Source organism: Lepisosteus oculatus, chromosome 20 (genome assembly GCF_040954835.1).
Source record: "Lepisosteus oculatus isolate fLepOcu1 chromosome 20, fLepOcu1.hap2, whole genome shotgun sequence".
Taxonomy (NCBI): Eukaryota; Metazoa; Chordata; class Actinopteri; order Semionotiformes; family Lepisosteidae; genus Lepisosteus; species Lepisosteus oculatus.
In genome coordinates this window covers 13232993-13238814 of record NC_090715.1, presented here as the reverse complement: position 1 = coordinate 13238814, position 5822 = coordinate 13232993, and positions in this window count along the sequence as shown.

Sequence of the window (5822 nt, the reverse complement as noted above, 5' to 3'; positions counted from 1 at the left end):
AGTGGAAGTAGGCAATATTAAGATCTAAACTTTCTCTTGAATGCCTGTAACAATTTAGATCAATTTCTCAAATGTGAAAAATGGGAAATCCAAGGCAATGACTACTATACAGGGTGTTCATTTTTATAGTTAGCCCTAAGAAATGCAAATAAAATAGGAATTTCCAACATATGCTGAGGGGTGTTATGATGAAGGCTGTAAATGCCATTTTGCACTTTACAATGTCCTGGTTCTCATATCACAACATTTCATGGTTCTCTCAATCCTGCATTCTTTGTCTATTTGCATCTGTTTGTGTTAACTGGTAAAATGAGCACCTTGCACAGTGGTCTCATCCTTTTGTTTATTGGGCTGTGCAAAGCCATGCCTGTAATCTTACCTCTTGTACACAATGGTTCCCCTCATCACAAGTAAACATATCATTGTTCTGCTTGGGTTTCAGCAAATTCGCTGTCAGATACGGACTGCTTTACTTGTCTTTGTAGATAAGTCACCTTCAAGATTAGTTTTCTATGGAAACGCTATTCAAAATGATTGTTTCTTGTTAACCAACTCATAGACCTGAAGAGAACCTTCAGGTTTGCTCCTTCTGTTAACATTTGGAAAGATATAGTAACCCTAGCTGTCTACTCTAGACACATACTGTAGTTCATAATAATCACAATTAGTGAAAATTGAAGTACTTGATACGAAGTAAATGATATTTTGCTGTTTGTTTCAGTAGTTCACAGTGTCCTGAGATTGTGTTTCAAACTAAAGTTTCATTTTCTGAATGGCCACACAAATACTCAACAAAGCCTGAAAGACAGCTGAGTGAACTCCTCCTCTCCACTGTAAACAAAAGAAGGAATGCAGTTTGGAAATGAAAAAATAATTGTTTTTAAAAATTCAAGAATAAATGGTAACATTATTGTCCAGTACTGTGGCATTACACAAACTCACAGCACGGACTGAGGCAGCAACATCTTATTACTAGTGGTAAAGAAGAGATACTGAGAACAGTACAGCCAAGGTTAATCTTTGAATAGTTATTTTTACCTGCCACTCAAGCAGGGTACGTAGTTGCTGGTGAGTGGAATATTCTGTATTTCTCCTTCCACCCTACAGTGTTCTGGAAATAAGAAGCTTGCAACGTATTGCCTGTTGAGAGCAGCATGTGACCCTCAAGACTGAAAAAAAAAATTGAAATTCAGCTATTAAAAGTGAAAAGTGAGAACTCGCACTCCCACATCTTCTAATCTTTTAACTCATTATTATTCGCCCCCTCCACCCAACTAGTGCAAGAAAATACTGTCTCCAAAGATCCAGCCCTAAGCTCAACCTGATAAGCAGCTAGGTAATGGCTCTGTGCCCAAGAGAATCTCTGATAACACCCGTATCTCTGGAAAATAGTTCTTCTTATTGAGAGCACCTGCTCTGACTTGGAAAGATTGAGGGATAAAATTGTGTGCTTCTGAGCTGGATGGGGGGAGGGTGTTGAAGAGATATTGAGGGGTATTAGTTGAGATTTATGGTTGAAATAAATTATATTTTATATAAGCTGAGACAAGAGCATTTAATACTGATTTAACATTTTAAAGCATTTTAATAAGCATTTCAGGTAATTCAAATGCTTCAAGAAAGTGAAGAAGTGTAAGAAAAGCAGTGGAGTCTTTAAAGTATTTATTTGAAATCCACCGCTTCTGTATTCTCCTTTAAAAGTTGGAGTAGAAGCCCCCAAGTTCTCACTGCAGATACTGTAGGTACAACAAGATGTGGAAGTGAAACTGAAAAACATTGATCTTACTATCTTTTGTACCCGATACAAAAAAGTAGAATTTTCCAGCCCTTTTTGATTTTAAGCAGTAGTGTCTACACCATTTGAAAACTAATAAGACTTTATTTTGTCTCTTCTAAACATATAAAAGATAGTTTTGGTAGTTTCTGTTAAAATGTGCTTTGAGGAGATACACTGTATTCATGAGTTAATTTTTTTCTGAACTGACAAGCACCATTTGTTTTTCATTTTCACAGCTACAGAAACACATTTTTTTACTAGGTTATTACAAGAGATCTCTTCTTTCCTTGAAGAGTATGCTTCTGAAATAAAAAAGGGGGAACAAAGATTTATTGATGTCATTTTGATGTGAAAAGCATTCCATCAAGGAATTTGGAAAATGCTACTTGTGTTTATCGCCAAGGGGATCAGTCTTGCTCCTCAGAGGGCCGGGGTTTGTAAAACACATCAGTGCCGCCATGTGGAAAAACACAACAGGCTCGCACGGCCCAGGCTCATGAATAGGCACTATTTACAGCACCATCTGTTTCGTGGCAGCAGGGAATGTCACTGTGCAAGCCTGGTGAAACAGCCAGAAGAGAGTACCACCAGAAAAGAAAACAGAAGCTGCCCTCAAAAGTGTCCTCTTCACACCTCGGGGACTTAACATGGTGACAGAAGTGATTAACTGGGCTATGAAAAGTGGCCGTCATCAGGTCTTAACCAGAAAATTAACCCCCCTAACAACACCCTTGCACACAAACCCTTGCTTGTCAATAAGTAGACTGCAAAAGTCTGAAAAAATGCATTGGAAGAGTCAGTGCTTAAAAATAATCCCTCGCGTCCGTCCATCCATTAACAGAGAGATGTTTACCTGACAGAGACCGGAGCAACCCACAGCACAGTGCAAGACAGGACTGAGAGCATAAGACCGCAGGCGGGATTCCAGTCCATCACAGGGCCACGGAAAAGGTGTTAATTTAGGATAGCCAGTCAAACCTAGCCTCTGGTTAGAGATAGGAAACCTGACAACCTGGAGAAAATGCACATGAACACAGGGAAAACCATGCAAACTCCCCTCCAGGGTCCCAAGAACTGTAATGTAGCCTTGTACCCAATCCCACGGTGCTCTGCTATTTGCAACTATATACTGTAAATTCATCTGTCAAATTCTAATTACGATGAATGTAAAGGGTAGCTTGCCTGACTGAGGACATTATGGCATTTGGCTGAAGATCACTGATGAGGAATGAACCAGGGAGACAGCTGCACAGGTGGGGAGAGAAACTAGAAAAGATGCATGCAGAGCTGTGGACAGCCAGGAAGTATTCATATGTAGACTAGTGGAAGTGGGAAATTAGAATTTGATTCACCTTCCAAACTTCTGTTAAATAACACTATTTAATATCATCGTGTAATATCTCAGTTTATTCGGTTGATTACAGAATGTATCTCATTGCGAAATGTGCGATTTCAAAGGATTAATATATATATATAAATTAGAAAGCATACATATATAGGATCTAAACAACAATCTTCATCTTTTCATGCTGTGGACAACAAAATCCGCACACCCCTCCCCATGAGTTGTACTTGTAATGTTGTTGGATGACAGGGATATATCACTTCAGGGATCATAGCAAAAGTGAGGTTAGATTTGCAGTTGTTTTTATTGCAAAAATATCTTTCTGGTTACTACATTTTAGAATGTATTGTTTGCCATATTCATTGCAAGAGAGTGTTCAGCTGTTTTTAACCAAACACAGTTGGATTCCTTTCCTATGTTTTCTGCCAGGAACAAAGTTTGCTCCTTTTTCCCTTAGAGGCATTTTATACAAGCTAGTATTACAATAGCAAGTCCAAATAACTTGGAAATAAAATAATATTTTATCTAGTTTTTTTTACCCAGTTCTTAAATTTTAGCAGGTTGTATTTCACTTTGGAATAAAAGCAGAGTTTCTTTTTTTTCTGCAAAACCTTTGGTGCTGTAGTTTTAATTCCTGTGGAAACAAAGTTTTCTGAAAGAGATTTCAAATGCAGGATTGTGTCCAACATTTGTGTGTTTTGGGAGGTAAAAAAAGAAAATGATCTACAGTATAGTAACAAAAAACTTTTCAGATGAGAGAAGGCTTTTGGGTTTGGTTGCTAATTGCTGATTTAATCCAGTTCTTGAAATAATTGAAGTCTTCAGCTTTGATCATTTGGCAGTGTAGCTTGTTGAGGACCACCACAACCCTTTGTGTAAAGTACATTGCGTTCTTAGTTTTATTTAAACGTGCCTGAAACGTTTCACTTCTGTCCCCTGCTTTTTTAACTTTTTGTCCTCATTTTCACTGTTGGTTCTGAAGTCCTGTTGGACTGTTTGTCTGTCCCTTTGATTATTTACATACTTCATTCAGGGTTCCTCATAGTCTTCTTTTTTTAATACAGCTTGTTAATACAGGACCTTCTTTGAAGCATAAGTAAGTATCTGGTTGCTGTTGTTTGGACTGATTCTAAAGTAGCAATATCTTCTATGAAGCATGGTAACCAAAATCACGTGCAGTAATGTACAATACATGACTGGTACATTGTACAATTTTAATGTAACATCCCTTGGTTTAAATTGTATGCATTTAACTATATATTTTAATAGTCTGTTAACCTGCATTATCATGTGCGTTCTATGAGTTCTCTGTTTTTTGATTAGTTGTAAATCTTTTCAATATTAATCAATAATAATTCTTTTCAATAATAGAAATAATAATTATTTCCCGAATTGGATTTGGATATTATGTTACCTACTTTTATCAAATGACATCAGCAGGTTCAGGAGCCCTGAAAGTCTACCTTTTCTTCGTTACTTCCTCCTGCATATAATTAAGAGGCAGGAGACTTTCCTTTTCCTTGCATTTGTCCTCACCACCCTAGTAAAAGCTCTCTGGTTCACACAGAAGACCAGCTTTCTGCTCCTCCAACCAAGCAGGTTAAATCCAGAGGAAATCTCAAGCATCTGTACCTCTACAGGACATGGTCATATCTTCTGAATTCAAGCTATGGAACTCTTTTACAATTTTTTCACTTTTTCAACTTTTTTTCACTTTTTGCAAAAACTTCTTCTTAAAGAATTTAACGTTTGGAAGTACAAACAACATCTGGATTGTTATGATTTTCAAATGACTTTTTGTTATTAATGAATTTCCTCTTAAATTGAAATTGTTTGCACGTTTTGACATTAGACTCATGATGTTTACTTTTATTGGGAAAAAAAAAAACAGTTTTGAACGATCGGTCTCAGCTTTTGCTTCTTCCAGAAAGCTATCAGAATGAGCCATGGGAAATGTCCCAATTCCTCAGTTCTGAACATAAAATCAGATTAAGTGCTAAGAGACCTCTAGACCAGCTTACTCTTTGGGCTGCAGTATGGAATCCAGCACTTTTCACACGCACTGGTAATTAAGACTTTAAATCTGACAGCTGTTTTTTTCACTTAGGCAAAGACACCCCTCCATCCCCCCAACACCAGCACCAGCCCCATCTTCCTCCAAGGTGCTGTCACTGCTGATATCAGGACAATAAATTTCTCCTGCCCCCCTCCCTCTCAGTCTCAGTTCTCCCTGTTCATTGACTAAAGCATTCCAAATGAGTCCAGGCTCCGACTGAAACTTAATCCCAGCATTCCAGCTGGGGACACTCCTCACAGTCAAGCGGGGGTCACTGTCGTAAACAGTCTCATCTACAACAAATTCATCTCCCAGTGGTTTCAGTGGTATTCTCTAAAGGTTTCCCTGTTTTCTATAAGTTTTCCTCTTCGTGCAACTGTACTATGAAAACTGTGAAGCAATGATACCTGGTGCACACACAAATGAGGAACGTGTTCCATAAAGGTCCAGCAGTACACAAGTACACACCAGAGGGCACTACACTGTCTCCGTGTGCCCACCATTTCTGTCCATGATAGCCAGGATACAGAGAATGGCATGGCACATATCTGAGTGGAGCTGCCTGGGTGCCCACTGTGATTAAACAAATATAGTCCCGACGGTCCAGTTTATATTTCTAATACATTTTATTACTTCTTGTCACA